This window comes from Rhinoraja longicauda, chromosome 38 (genome assembly GCF_053455715.1).
Source record: "Rhinoraja longicauda isolate Sanriku21f chromosome 38, sRhiLon1.1, whole genome shotgun sequence".
Taxonomy (NCBI): domain Eukaryota; kingdom Metazoa; phylum Chordata; class Chondrichthyes; order Rajiformes; family Arhynchobatidae; genus Rhinoraja; species Rhinoraja longicauda.
In genome coordinates, this window is record NC_135990.1 from 11,448,756 (window position 1) to 11,465,219 (window position 16,464).

Below are 16,464 nucleotides of genomic sequence, written 5' to 3' on the forward strand. Positions count from 1 at the left end.
ATATCTGCTCTGGTTGGAGTTGCAGTCATTGTTCCATCTGTCTTGAAGGTCAACTCAACCATATTTGTGTGTTTTTGTTCTTCCTTTAGTTTCTATTGCCCTTGCATGAAGTCTTCGCTTTTCTCTGATTTTTAGGATTTCTTTGTAGAATTTGTGGTTCTATTACATTCCTATTGTCCTTGTTGATTTTACGCCTCTAATGATGTTACCTTACAGATGTCATTGAAGATACCTAATTGACCCTTTCCCTGAGGTTAATTCCCCATGGAGAATGTCTATGGGAATTATTTTATAATTTACTTGGTGCATACGATCAAGCCATCAAATTCATTGAAGGCTGAGTGGTGTGAATATGTTGGGACATCATACTTTTTGATTCTCTTTTACTTCGCTTCTTTTGATATTTCCCTATCATAGAGTGTTAATAACACATATTTTGTACACACAGATAGCTTGATAGCTTGGTATGGTGAGGGCTCAGCAACCTTCTCCATTACAATAATCTTCTACCAAATAAATGCAAGCCCAAAATCAGTCCAAGAGGTGTGTAAGAAGGAACTGCAGATGCTGGTTTACACCGAAGATAGACACAAAATGCTGGAGTAACTCAGCGGATCAGGCAGCATCTCTGGAGAAAAGAAATAGGTGAAGTTTCGGGTCGCGACCCTTCTTCAGACTTCAGGGTGTGATGAAGGGTCTCAACCTGAAACATCACATATTCCTTTTCTTCAGAGATGCTGCCTGATCCGCTGAGTTACTCCAACATTTTGTGTCTATCTTCAGTCCATAAGGTGCTGAGGATGTTCTTTTGCATGTGTCATCACAACATCATTAAAAAAATGAAATCCCTGATGAGGACCATAATTAGTTTTGGTTTTACTTTGAATCTGGACAGTTGGGTATATTTCCATTCTATTTTCTAGACTTTTTTTTGTATCTACTGGGCATTTTTAGAAATAAGAATTATCCAATAAGAATTAGTTCCCTTATGATCACATAATACAACGGTATGGAACTGCTATTTTGAACTTTGTATAGCATCTGCTACCTCTACATTCAACTGATGACTAATTATGGCAATCAATCTCCACCAATGCTTCTTAAAGTTTGAGGTACAAAGTAAAGAAACCCCCAGTGGAGGGCCAGAACCACCTGACCTTTCAAGTCTGCTACATTTGCCATATGTCTTATTTTAAATTACATAATCACTTCTATATTGTATTTCAAAATATTAGCTTCTGACATAAATCAATGATACTTCCTTCCACTATTTCCCCTGGGGAACTAGTTTCACAGATTTACTATTCATTCATTGAAATAATGTTCCGACGGGTTGGTTTTAAATTTAACCCTTTACAAGGAAGGCTGATCCAGGCAGCAGGAAATTGGGTCATGCCTTATGTTATCTTATGTTATCTTAACACAAGGCATGACCCAATTTCCTGCTACCTGGAACAGCCTATTAGATTACAAATACACTAAAGTCCTGCAGCATGAATGTAGAGAGTTATCTAGCAAACCAAAGAGAAGGATGTCTAAGATTGTATTCTCTAGATCACTTCCAGTGCTATATGCTAGTAGGTATAGAAATAGGAAGATAAGTTAGATAAGTGAGTAGTAAAAGGCTGTTGTAGGAGGGAGACCGAAAAGATGTATAGAGCTACAATGATATATAAAAGGAAATCTGTCAGTCCAATGGGCAGGCCCGGCATTGGCATGCAAAATTCTTGTGTGGTTTGGAAGGCTAAATTGCATCCATTTTAATGCAAGAAGGCTGACTATAAGGCAGAATAATATAGACCACATGGGGATATGATATTGTTGCGTCACAGAAGCATGGTTGAAAGAAAGGCGACATTGGTGTCTCAGTGTTCCAAGGCATAGACGATTTGGGTGTGATAGGGTGGGAAATAAAACTGTTGGCATTGCAATACTGCAATATTGATGAATGGGACCATTACCTGCAGTAATGCCATATGCTCAAACTTAAGATGTTGACTTGACATTCACAAAATGTTTCAACATGTGTCAGCTTGTCTTCTCTTTGGCACATCAGATTTTGATGGAGCAAACCCATTGTATTAAAGACACACAGAATTAAGGAAAAATAGAAACAGGCTCAAAATGGACTCAGTGTTAAAAATTTGCCTGCAACGTCTGCAGAAATAAGATCTGTATTTTGAAACTATTTTCAAACTGACATGCAAATTCTCACTTTTCTCAATATAGCAGATATTTGCACATTCATACCATGGCAAATTAAACTCTTAAAATTTGCAAACTGAGGAATTTAAAGGTTAATGATCACTCTTACTTGAAAAACAGACCATTACATCATTTGTTCTGAACCTGACTGCCCTCCTAAGTTAAATATTCTAAAGATGAATAAAGATTAGCTTTTATGGGGCTGAAATGTAACTCGGTGCTGATTTGCCTTACAATGGGTACAATGGTCCACTAGAAGAACTTTGACTTAAGCTAAGCATATTTCTCTGTCATATCTTTAAATTTTCTGTCTTTTATTAATCTGCAAAATATAATTTAGAGGTATAAAATTTGGCTAATGCAGCTCACAATAACATGTAATCAGACTACTTTACTTTTATTTTCAGTCTGTTTCTCTCTTCTTAAGCATGGTAATAAGAACATAAGGAAAAGGAAAAGGGGTAAACCACATGGCCCCTCAAGGCTTCTTTCCAATTCACTAAGTTCATGACTGATCTGATCTTTGGTCCAAAGCTCATTTTCTTCTTCAATTCCCCTGCAGTCCAAAAATCGATCCCAGTTTTGAATACACACAAAGATGGTCAGGACGCTGGCCAAGAAAATCCTAAAGTTCCAAAGGCCTATATAGGAAGAAATTCATTCTCATCTCAGTCATAAATAGGTAACTTTTTATCTTGGAACTATTTCCTCTAGTTCAAGACTCTCCCCCACAGAAAACATATTTACATCAGCTTTAAGACATAGAGAGGAGTTTTGGGCCCCACATCTGAGGAAGGATGTGCTAACATTGGAGAGGGTCCAGAGGAGGTTTACGACAATGACCCGGAGTTGATTGGGTAAACGTATGAGGAACTTTGATGGCTCTGGGCCAGTAATTGCTGTAGTTTAGAAGGATGAGGAGGAATCTCATTGAAACCTACCAAATAATGAAAGACCTAGATAGAGTCAATGTCGAGACGATGTTTCCAATAGTGGGTGAGTCTAGGACCTGAGGGCATGGCCTCAGAATAAAAGGTGGTACCTTTAGGATGGAGATGAGGAGGAATTTCTGTTGCCAGAGGATGGTGAATCTGTGGAATTCATTGCCACAGATGGCGGTGGAGGACAGGTCATTGGGTATTTTTAAAGCAGAGATTGATGGGTCTTGGTTAGTAAGGGTGTCAAAGGCTACAGGGAGAAGGCATGAGAATGGGGTTGAGGGGGAATAATAGATCAGCCATAATCAAATAGCAGTTTAGACTTGATGGGCTGAATGGCCTAATTCTGCTTCAATATGTTATGATTTGATGGCTTAAAATAATTGAATGCATTAAAAGAAGCAAAATGGTTTTGAAAGAGGTCTGGAACTCATTGCCTGAAATGGTAGCACAGCCAGAAACCAACATCACATTAAAAGCTGTTTAGATTTTTACCTGAGGAGCACTGACTTAGAACCATGGACCTGGCGCTGAAATCCGGAATTCGGCTTGGGTTCTCAACTAGCACTGATACAAGGGACCAAATGGTTCCTTTATTTAGTTTTACTTACTATGATTTTGTGCTGACCTATCAACCCCCTTCAGAATATTATATGTTTCAATAAGATCAGTCCTTACTCCAGAGATTATAGGCTAACTCTACTCAGTCATCCTCATAAGACTACCTCCTCAACTCTGGAATCAGTATAGTGAACATGCAACAAAAATACATCCTTCCTTAAGTTAGGGGATCAAAATTGTACAGAATACTCAGGGTCTATCAGAACCTTGTATGGTTTCAGTGTATTCTTATCTCATATACTCCACTTGTTGCAAAAGCCAACATTCTATTTGTCCTCTAAATCGTTTGTGGTGCCTGCCTGATCTCTCTGAACACAGGCATTCATTGGTCTACAACCCTTCAAATAATAACATGCTTTTCCATTTTCTCTACTAAGGTGGGCAACCTCAAGTGTCACTTCTTAATATATCATCCAACCAAAACATGGCACCACTAATCTTTTTTGTCATTGGCCCACTACACAAAGCCTCCATTTGTATTCAGGAGCTTGATGTCCATAGACTTAATAAGATCTGTAGTGAGTTTGAAGAGTGACATTGGATCCCAGCATATGCAGGAGAGGAAAAATTAAAATTGGGACAATGTTGGGCAATTGGGTGAGTGTCAGACTGAAAAAAGATTGAAGAATGAAGGTATTATGGATTATTAATAGTTCAGTGGTGGGGTGGAGATCTGGCAGACATTTGAGAGTCTGGCAAACAACTGGGGGACTGGGAGAGCAAGGACGCTTACAGACTGCTGAGAAATAAGATTCAGAAGGGGAGGAACCAACATGATTGTCAACATCTGGAAACTATTCTCAATATCAGAGGTAGGTAGGTAAAGCTAGAGGACATTGATTGTAGTAAGAGATTTTGAGTGGATCTGAGGGGGACCTTAGGGGATCTGAGGGGGAGCTGCAGGTACCTCATATACTCTGCCTGTGAAAATTATGGAAGCAGAGTTCCTGACAGCATTTAAGAGTGGTTAAATGAGGGCTTGAATCATCTAGGCATAGAAGACTATAGGCCAGGTGCTGAAAGGTGAGACTTGTAATGAAAAGATCCTCACTGGTCAGCATGGGCATGATGGGCCAAATAGCCTTTTTCCGTGCTATATGACTACATGAGATTTGAAATGCAAATTAAATAATCTTTTCTATGTTATGAATAGCAGTGTCAATGGACCATGTCTTGCTGCTGGAACCTGATACTCTAGGACAAGAGAGTGAGGCCGACGATCTGCGCAACTCCCACTCACTTAAATCCAAGTCAAGCGCAAGTCATGACTTCAACCTCGGCCAGCATACCGCGGCTGGCGGGGATCCCAATCAGTGGTCGAAATAATAAGATTGAAAGGGAAGTCGTGGTCATCTTCGAACCCGAAGGACGAACAACAACAACAACAACAACAATGGATAAAAAGTGAAATTAGAACAGAAAAAAAGAGACATGTCTCTGACAAGGGTCAATGCAGAGGCCATTTGACAATATTGAAATATGGAGCCAAATTTCAAAGTTTGCCAGAGATAACAAACCTAAAGGTATGACAATAAGGATGATAGCAATCAACTGCAACAGGACATAGACAGACTAGCACAATAGGTACACAATGTCAGACGGAATTTAATATCAGAGAATTCTGAAGTAATGCACTTTAGCAATAGCGATGGGGAGAGATGATATAGACTTAATGACACAGGTCTAAAGAGTATAGTGAAACAGGACAATCTGGCAGTTCAGCTACATTGGTTATAAAGTACACAAAACATATTGAAGGATATTGCAAAGCATATGGGTTCTTGAGCTGTATAAATCTCATATTTCTTAGGAAAAAGTGAAAGGCAATATAGCACTTCAAGTCAATGCCAGTTCTCAGTAACCATCAATCCCTTCCCTTCATTTATTATCCTGTAACACATTCTTTCCCAGATGGCCATCACGTCCACAATTATTCTCCTACCACTCACATACATCGGGCAGATTTACAGAACTCAATTTTGCCACGAGTAGAAAAAACAAGTAATTTATGCTCAAGTTTAATAAAACTCTGATTTTAAAAATATATATAAATACTCTACAGGTCAAGCAGCAGCTGTGGAAAGAGAAACAGGGTTAATGTTTCAGGATAATGTCCCTTCACCAGAACTACCTTCTTAAAATGTATAAAGCTCTAGATAGGTCATGGCAATATATTTTCAGTTCTAAGAAGAATGTTAAAGTCTTTGAGATAGTTCAAAGAGGATTTATCAAAATGTCACATGGATGAAAAAAGAATTGGAGAACCAGGTCTCTCTGAACAAAAAGAAATTGGTGAGATTCAATAGAATGATCTCCCCATGACAGTGTGGGTCTCCATATTCAGGCACTCAAGTTGCCTCCCACATCCAACCCAAAAATGACCCATATTTTCCCATGATTTTTGTCCATCAACCAATTCTCAACCACTGCAGCATATAATCTCAGTGCCAAGTGATTTTAATTAATAACCTTTTAAGTAGCAACCTATTGTGGCCATTGCTTGGATGATATCTGGCTTGGGCTTTAAAGCAATAAGTAAAATTCTCGACCCGAAACGTCACCCATTCCTTCTCTCCTGAGATGCTGCCTGACCTGCTGAGTTACTCCAGCATTTTGTGTGTAAAATTCATATCATCTACTGCCATCCATCTCTCATTATCACTTCCCAGAGGATTTCTTTTTGTTCGGTCGACCCTCAGGATTGAGGATGACCCGATTCGCCCGAAGCTCTGTGGGTTTTGAGGTGACGAACGAGGTCATTGTGGAACCTGCAGATTCTGACACAGATGGGGCAGGAGGAGATGCCTGAATAGATGGATGGGCATTGATGGTATCTCTTAGTAGTACATGGAGAAAGGGGAATGAACTAATAACACACCCCTCTCAGTAAACATCCACAACTGCCATGGCCATAGTTATCTTTTGTGCTATAAAATTACATAAATATGTGGAAAATGGTAAATTTGCATGAGTATAGTAGGAGGCACAATGTTATAACAGTACTATAAATTTCATTGACTAGACTTAATTTGCAATATCCTGAGTTGATGGAATATGGAAACGTATTTAATATCCTGGTAGGAAATTTATCATCTTCATGTCTTTGAAGCTCAGAAAAAACAATTTATCTAAATGCTCACGTTAACTTACATGAGTTGCAACAAAGAGCTAATTCCAGCAGAATTTGGATGGTAATAAACAAAATCGTCAAGTTGCCATAAAGTAAGGAACTATTCCCCAACTAACTCTGGAAGCACATAAGATAATAAGTAGGAAAAGAGTAGGCCATTCAGTCTCTCAATCCTGTTTTGCCATTCATAAGAGTCATCACATTGACATTCCTCAAATTCATTTTCCTGCTCTTTCCCCATAATGCCCTCCTGATTAGAAATATAATTCAATTTCAATTTTAAAAACTTTATTGGCATAAGATACATCATTATATCGCCAAAGTATAGAACATAACATACATATTTAAAATGCATGAATATAAATACAAGTATACAATGCATGGGTAGATATGCCCCTGTACATATATTTATATATACACGCAATACATTTATAGCCTTTTATTGATTGCTACTCGTTCTTGCAGTTGTAAGCAGTACAGCAAGGTAGCAAGTTTAGCAGGTATATATTAATTCTCTTAGTGTCAATTAGTGTCAATTTATGTATGCGTGTATGTGTACATGTTGGTCATTCACTGTCTCTCAGGTTGTGGCATTATGTTACGTATTGTGCGCCAAGATGTGCCGTATTTCCTTCGCCAAGGATTATTCTTAGTTTTGATATATCATCTAGTTCTTTAAAATCTGGGGTTGCCAGACTGAGTTTTTCAAAGTATATTTTCCTTATTTTGTCGAATTTTTTATAATTTTAAGGGGAAGTGCACCTCTGTTTCAACCTCATCTGTCAAACAGTGACCGCATATTCTATTTTCTCTTGGTTGCCAAGATCTCTTCTGTCTTCCTTTTTCAACTGCCAAATGGTGGTCACTTAACCTGTGAGGGTCTGTCTCTGCTTTATATCTCTAACAGTTGAGAGATAGTCTGCCAATTGATAATCTCGTTTTAGGGCACGGTAACATTCTATTCTGCTTTGGTTTTTGGTTACTTTATCCCAATGTTCCAAATAGGTTTCTATTATCTATCTCAGTCTCAAATACCTTAACTACACACAATGATGCTTCCCTCTGCCTGCCCACCCTCACCTCACCTAATAGCTCTGCATAAATTGCTGAAATCTAGCAGACAGGTGCAGCAGGTGACAGAGCTATGAAATATTATCCCTTATTTCAAGGGAGTTGAAATATAAAAGGTAAGCATTACTGCAATGGTACAAAGCACTTGTAAGTCCACTCGAGAAAAACAAATGTACTGTTTATTCATTTACGTTATTCTCATAAATTTCACAGGAGCAAATCTTTATTCCGTATCTCAAATTTCTTGGTCGTGATTTGTGAATTCTGTCAGTGCAAGTTTCTGTTACATGAACTACTGTAATACAGCTATCACCTGAAACAGTTTGTCCCCAGGGCAACACATATTTCAGGCTCCCACACTTCAGCATGGGAGTGAAGGCTAGATAAAAAAACTGTAAGATTCTCGAGAAAGGCTTGAGTTTAATGCAAAAAACTGGTAAACTCAAGGTTGACATTACAATACAGAAATCTAAGATTCCATAAGTGTTTTACAGTCACGAAACAAATGAGGAACTATTTACAAATAATTAAGATTAATCGTACTGGTATTGGTTTCCCAGCACATGTATCAAGAGAAAGTGAAAAACTTTGTTTTGCGTGTTATCCAGGCAAATCATAATCATAATGGTGGGAGGGCACAGATTTAAGATCAATGTCCGGAGGCCACATGAGCAAAGAAAATTGCAGGGAAGTGGAACCAAGTGGATTAGTAGGATAAAGTTGCAAAATAGAGGCAACCTTCACATTACTGTAGGGGTTGATTTCCTAGAAAAAGATCCATAATTCCCATTTTCCATAGTGAAGCACATCATACTTCAAGAAATACAGTGGAATAGAAAATTGTGCATATTTAGGCTTTTAGGAAGGCACACGGATATGCAGGGATTGGAGGAACATGAATCATTTGCAGGCAGAGATTTGTTTAATTTAGCATTATGATCGGCACAGATATTGTGGGCCGAAGGGCCTGTTCCTGTGCTACGCCGTGCTAAGTTCTGTTTCACATAAATCTCGTGAGAGTGAATTTTATTCCATATTCAATATATCTGGGTAGCGATGTGTCATCATCTACGTGGAATCACCAGCCCGCAAATTATTATTGATTTCCATCGTCAGAGCATGATAAGAACTTTGAGGTGTGTGTGTGTGTGTGTGTGTGTGTGTGTGTGTTTGTCTGTCTGTCTTTCTATCTTTCTATCTCTATGTCTGCGGATGTATGTCTGTGTGAGATACAAAAAGTTGGAGTAATTCAGCAGGTCAGACAACATTCCCTTTCCCCTAACTCTTAGCCTGAAGGGTCTCGATCCTTATATATGTATATATATAAATATATATAAATATATATAAAGGGAAAGAGAAACAAATCCAAGAGAAAAAAGTAATTTGTTTTATATATATTTAAAAATATATATATATTGTAGGGACATACAGATTAGCGGGGGGGTCTCGAACCCTCGGTTGGGCTAACGAGTCACGAGATGCGAGAGCGCGAGGTATAGTTGTGTCTGGCGACCAGCTGGAGAGATGAGATTAGATTGTATTGGCTAGTTAAGTAGTGTGTGTCCAAAGTAAGCAGTTGCAGTTTGTTACGGTTACCTACGAATAAAGACCTTTGAACAATAACGCTCGTTTTGGACTCACTACATTGGTGACCCGAACGCGAAGAACACGCAGAATGTCGCAAGTGGGAGCGAGCGCGGGCGAGGTGCACCTACCGCCGTTCTGGGCCCATCAGCCGCACCTGTGGTTTGTACAGGCGGAGTCGCAGTTCCATATTAAAAAGGTGGATAGCGAACTGGAGAAGTTCCACCACCTCGTGAGCTGTCTGCAGGCGGAGGTGGCGGCGAGGGTCAGTCAATATCTGACCAGTCCACCCCAAACGGAGCAGTACATGGGGCTCAAGAGGCTCCTACTGAAGAAATTCGGCTGGAGCCAGAACCAGCGGGCTCTGAGGCTGCTCCATCTACCAGCGCTGTGGCAGCGGCTGCCGTCCGAGTTGATGAGGGAAATGCTGACCTTGGTGGGCGACCATCAGCTGTGCATGATGTTCGAGGCGGCATTTCAAGAGAAGCTACCCCAGGACGTCAGGCTGGTGTTGGCCGACGTCTCGTTTGACGACCCGGAAACGTTCGCCGAGAAAGCCGACGTGCTCATTAGGGAGCGGCACACCCGGGACGACTCGGTCAATCGTGTCTCGAGGCCCAGCGGCAGTCGGGGGAGCGGCCGGCAGAGCGACGGCTCGGCCGCTATTTCGCAGTCTGCCAGGCAAGAGGGGGCTGCAGAACATGTTTATTGGTCGCGGGCACAACCAGCACGGCAGAATAAAAGCGGCTGGTGTTTCTTCCATCGGCGGTGGGGCAGTGACGCCCGAAGTTGCAGAGCCCCGTGTACGTTTCCGGGAAATGCCTGGGTCGATCGAACGTAGAGGCAGTTTCGATTGGCCGCAATTGCCGCTTCTACGTGACGGACCAAGAGACCGGGATCGTGTTTCTGGTGGATACGGGAGCGGTTGTGAGTATTGTGCCTCCCTACGGCTGTGAAGTTCAAGCGGGGGGGAAGGGGCCGCCCCTTATTGCAGTGAACGGTAGTGCCATCCGCACTTACGGTAAGAGGACTATGTCCCTGTCCTTTGGGTCTAGGACCTACCGTTGGAATTTCATCGTGGCGGATGTGGGCCAGGCCATTTTGGGTGCAGACTTCCGATGGGCGTTTTCGTTGGTCGTAGACGTCCACGGTAGCGGCCTGCAGCCCTCGGCCGACGTACGGCCCCGAAGTACGGGGCCTGCGGCCCCTCCAAGCGCTGCCCCACCCAGTTCAGCGATCCAGGCCATCACGGCCCCCGGTCAGTTCGATGCGGTCCTAGCGGAGTTCCCGCAGCTCCTCGTTCAGCGGTTCGATGCACCTTCCGAGAAGCATGGGGTGGTGCATTTCATTCCAACCGAGGGCCCACCGGTTTTTGCCCGGGCACGGCGCCTCCCACCCGAAAAGCTGGCCATGGCTCGAGAGGAGTTCTTGAGCTTGGAGAGGCTGGGAATTGTGCGGCCTTCAAGTAGTCCGTGGGCCTCACCCTTGCACATGGTTTCCAAAGCATCTGGGGGGTGGAGACCATGTGGGGATTTCCGACGACTTAACGTGGCAACACGGCCGGACCGCTACCCGATTCCGCACATACAGGACTTCTCAGCTAGCCTGGAGGGGGCTACAATTTTTTCGAAGATCAATCTGGTGCGGGGGTATCATCAGATCCCGGTCCATCCGCCCGACATCCCAAAGACGGCTACCATTACTCCGTTCGGATTGTTTGAGTGGTTGCGCATGCCTTTCGGCCTTAAAAACGCAGCTCAGGCAGTTCAGCGTCTCATGGACCGTGTGGGTCGAGGTTTGCCGTTCGTGTTTATTTATCTCGATGACATTTTGATTGCCAGCCGTTCGGTCCAGGAGCACTTAGTCCACCTCCGCACTATATTCCAGAGGCTGCAGGACCACGGCCTGATTCTGCACCCGGACAAATGCCAATTCGGCCTGTCGGTGGTAGATTTTTTGGGTCACCGGGTTACATCGGCCGGAGCCACCCCATTGCCAGCTAAAGTGGAGGCGGTCCGCTCTTTTCCACGTCCTACTACCATCAAGGGATTGCAGGAATTCGTAGGCATGGTGAACTTTTATCACCGGTTCGTGCCTGCAGCAGCTCGGGTCATGCGCCCCCTTTTTCTATGCCTCGCGGGTAACCCCGCAGAGTTGGTATGGTCCGCATCTGCAGAGACGGCTTTTGTCGCGGTCAAACAGGCCCTCGCCAACGCCACCATGCTGGTGCACCCGCGCTCCTCCGCCCCCACGGCGCTGACGGTGGACGCCTCAGACGTGGCGGTGGGTGGGGTTTTGGAGCAGCAGGTCGGAGGTCAATGGCAGCCCCTGGCGTTTTTCAGCCGGCAGCTCTCGCGAGCCGAGCTCAAATATAGTGCGTTTGATAGGGAGTTCCTGGCCCTCTATTTAGCAGTCCGCCACTTCCGCTATTTTTTGGAAGACCGTTCTTTCGTGGCCTACACGGATCACAAACCTCTGACATTCGCTTTTGCTAAGGTTTCTGATCCGTGGTCAGCTCGCCAGCAGCGGCACCTCACCCTAATTTCGGAGTTTACCACCGATGTCCGTCATATTGCGGGTAGGCATAATACTGTTGCTGATGCCCTGTCCCGGCCGGCCATTCCCTCCGTTGCCGTGGTAGGCGGACAGGTGGATTTCCAGGAGCTAGCGGAGGCTCAGCGCCAGGAAAAAACGGCCGAGGTGTACGCCTCCACAGCCTCGGGACTGCGTTTGGAGCAGGTGGCGTATGGCCCCACAGGTACCAAGTTGTGGTGTGACGTTTCCCTTTCACGCCCTCGCCCGGTGGTGCCTGCCGCCCTGCGGCGTAAGGTTTTTGAGGCCATTCACGGCCTGGCACATCCGTCCATCAGGGCGACTTCGGCCATGGTGGCCGCCCGGTTTGTCTGGCACGGCCTGCGGAAGCAGGTGGCGGCCTGGGCACGGGCCTGTATTCCGTGCCAAACCTTCAAAGTTCATCGCCATGTCCAGCCCCCATACCAGAGTTTCGAGGTTCCCCCAGTCCGTTTTTTCCACATCCACGTGGATTTGGTGGGTCCATTGCCTTATTCCAGGGGTTATACTCATCTCCTGACGGTGGTGGATCGGTTTACACGTTGGCTGGAGGCGCTCCTATTGTCGGACACCTCGGCGGCCTCCTGTGCACGGGCCCTGGCGTTGCATTGGGTGGCCCGTTTCAGCATACCGGCTATCATCACCACAGATCGGGGAGCCCAGTTCACCTCCTCCCTCTGGGCCGCACTGGCACAGTTGTATGGGTCTCGCTTACAGCAGACCACCGCCTACCATCCCCAATCCAATGGGATGGTTGAGCGCTTCCATCGGCAGCTTAAGGCGTCCCTCTGTGCCCGACTGACCGGCCACAATTGGGCTGACCAGCTGCCTTGGGTCCTCCTCGGCATTCGTACGGCCCCAAAGGCCGAGCTAGGCACATCCTCGGCCGAGCTCGTCTACGGTTCGCCCCTGCGGGTACCAGGTGACATCCTCCCTTCCGCCCCCGCTTTGCCACCACCCGTTATGTCGGTGTTGGGTTCCCTCCGGGCACGGGTAGGTTCTCTGGCTCCAGTCCCGACCTCCTGGCACGGAAGCGCGGCGGTCCACGTCCCGTCGGACTTGCGGGACTGTGATTTCATGTTCCTGCGGAAAGATTCCCACCGCCCCCCTCTTCAGCCGGTTTATCAGGGCCCGTTTCAGGTACTGAAGAGAGGGGCTGTCACTTTTACCTTACAGGTGGGTAATCGCCAGGAACTCGTTTCCGTATCCCGACTCAAGCCGGCCCATTTGGACCTGGACCTCCCTGTGTCGGTGGCCCAGCCGCCGCGCAGGGGCCGGCCTATGGCCTCCCCCCTGGTGCCGCCAGCAGCGCCTTGTTTGCCACCCCTCAGCCCCCCGCCACCTATGGTTGGGCCCGGGCCCCCGTTCCTGATCAAGCGCTCTCCGTCGCCTACGCCCTCCGCTTCCGGGGCCCCTCCATCGCCTCCGGCGGCGGCGACCTCCCCGCCTCCCGTCACATTGGCGGTATCGGTTTCCCCCCTCCGTACGCGTTCCGGGAGGGAGGTCCGGGCACCCGTGAGGTACGGTTTCGAGGGTTCTGGGGGGGGTCATGTAGGGACATACGGATTAGCGGGGGGGTCTCGAACCCTCGGTTGGGCTAACGAGTCACGAGATGCGGGAGCGCGAGGTATAGTTGTGTCTGGCGACCAGCTGGAGAGATGAGATTAGATTGTATTGGCTAGTTAAGTAGTGTGTGTCCAAAGTAAGCAGTTGCAGTTTGTTACGGTTACCTACGAATAAAGACCTTTGAACAATAACGCTCGTTTTGGACTGACTACAATATATATATATTTATTTATATAAGGGTCGAGACCATCTGATGTACATAAATAAAGCACATCAACGCCTCTACTTCCGGAGAAGATTAAGGAGATTCACTATGTCAAAGAGGATTCTCTTGAACTTCTACAGGCGTACAGTAGAGAGCATATTGACTGGTTGCATCATGGCCTGGTTCGGCAACTTGAATGTCCAGGAGCGGAAAAGACTGCAAAAAGTTATGAACAATGCCCAGTCCATCATAGGCTCTGACCTCCCCACCATCGAAGGGATTTATTAGAGTAGCTGCCTCAAAAAGGCACCCAGCATCATCAGAGACCCACGCCATCCTGGCCACAAACTCATTTCACCACTGCCATCGGGAAGAAGGTACAGGAGCCTGAAAACTGTAACGTCAGGTTCAGGAACAGCTTCTTTCCTACAGCCATCAGGCAATTGAACACTACAACCTCAAATAAGCTCTGAACTACAATAGACTATTATTATTATTGCACTACTATTGTTTGTTTTTTGAGTATGTATGTGTATATATATATGTGTGTGTGTGCGTGTACTTGTGAGTATGCGTATATATACACTGAACTTTTTGTCTCTCGTTTTGTCATATTGTTTAGTGTACGATGTTTATATATTCTGTTGTGCTGCAGCAGGTAAGAATTTCATTGGTCTATCTGGGACATATAAAACACTCTTGACCCTTATATGAGTGTATATATGTGTGTATATATATTGTGTATGGATATACATACACATATATGTATATATATGTACTATATTTAATACGCACTATATATATATATATATATGTCTGTGTGTACAAAATGCTGGAGTAACTCAGCAGGTCAGGCAGCATCTCGGGAGAGAAGGAATGGGTGACGTTTCAGGGTCGAGACCCTTCTTCAGACTGAAGGGGCTCGACCCGAAACGTCACCCATTCCTTCTCTCCCGAGATGCTGCCTGACCTGCTGAGTTATTCCAGCATTTTGTGAATAAATACCTTCGATTTGTACCAGCATCTGCAGTTATTTTCTTACACTATATATACAACAGAATATGTAAACATAGTACTCTCTAAAAAATGTGATAAACGAAACAAAAAAATCCACATATAGAACTTTTTTCGTTTATTATATTGGTTATAGAGTACCTATATCTTTATATAGGTACTCTATAACCAATATAATAAACGAAAAAAGTTCTATATGTGGATTTTTTTGTTTCGTTTATCACATTTTTTAGAGAGTACTATGTTTACATATTCTGTTGTGCAACTGCAAGTGTGTCGTTGTTCTGTTTGGGACCAATGACAATAAAACACTCTTGAGTCTGTTAACAACTCTCTGCAGCGCCTTTGGGGCTTTTAAACCACATGATCAAATACAGGTCAGTGAGGAAAAGATAGACTGTAGGGGGGAAAAGACATCTAACTGCGATTCAGATTATCTTTATATAAATGGATATTTATATGAATATTTATATTATAAATGGATGTATATATATATATATATATATGTGTGTGTGAGGTGAGCTTTCTATCAACAGACGAACCTGGTCAGCCGTCGCCATCACACGTCGAAGCGCCAGACGCCCTCCCCTTCCCACCCCGCCCCGCGGTACCGCGCAGGCGCAGGTTTGGGGTCTGGCACCGACTAACCGCCGCTGAGCCGCGCGAGACGGCCCCGCCCCCCCCTCCTCCCGACGCACGTCAGCGGGTAACCGCCGCCCAGTGACGCCAGGACGCGCGCGGCGGTGTGTGTGAGGGGGCGAGCCCGAGCTCCGAGCGCGTGCCCGAGCCCGAGCACCGACCGTTCGGCGCTGGAAGGCAGAGGCTCTGGGAATGCTGGTTCGGACGGAGCCACGTGACCCGCTGCTGCCACGGTCGAGGGACGGGATGTAAATGGTGACTTGTGAGCAAGCGTGCGTGTGTCGGTTGGTGTGCGTGTGTGTCGGAGTGGAGGGCAGTGAGTGTGAGCTGGCGTGTCAGCGGTGTTAGGAGGCCCCGAGTGAGGTTGAGGAGGCTGCGGCTACACAGCGGCAAACAATGGGCCTTGTTCTCGGCTCACAACCCCTATGTGTGTATGTCTCAGTCTATCTGTCTCCCTTCACAGGCCTCTTGTTTAAATCTTGTTTTTCTATGGGAGATCGGGCATATCTTTCTGTGGTGAGCAAGTTTCAGAGTGCCTGCTTGACAGTTTCATGGCTGCCTCTTTACTTTATCATAGTGACTCCATGATTGATTTCTGAAGCTTCCAGATTATTTGCTTTCGTATTTTGTGCCTTTTAATTTTCCCTCTGCACGTCTCAGTCATTGAAGGGAAAGATTTTAATTTCGTCTTTATATTTGTATCCCAAAAACTGAAGAATTGTAATTTGTCTCGTTTTTCTGTGGAAAAAAGGCGAATGTTACACCTATAGTTTTCACTTTAAAGGAATTGATGACACTTATTTTATTATATTTGCCTATCAGTGATTCTATTTTGTCACTAGATAAAAACAAAGGTTAACTCTTGACCTGAATTATAAGTACATGTCTATAGTGTACTTATCAAGGATTTGTTGCATATC

The 16,464-nt window shown here is 44.9% G+C and overlaps 1 protein-coding gene across 2 annotated transcripts in view; it reads left to right on the top strand.

Annotated features, from left to right (window-relative positions):
• Window positions 1-15,673: 15,673 nt before the first annotated feature.
• The window catches only part of znf592 (zinc finger protein 592), a 150,074-nt gene continuing 149,283 nt past the window's right edge, over window positions 15,674-16,464 (top strand). The window contains exon 1 of one of the 2 annotated variants that reach the window (XM_078429703.1): window positions 15,674-15,799. The gene's annotated coding sequence lies outside the window, so the exon portion shown is untranslated. Of the gene's footprint in view, window positions 15,807-16,464 lie in introns of both variants that reach the window. The other variant, XM_078429704.1, reaches the window with a different exon arrangement.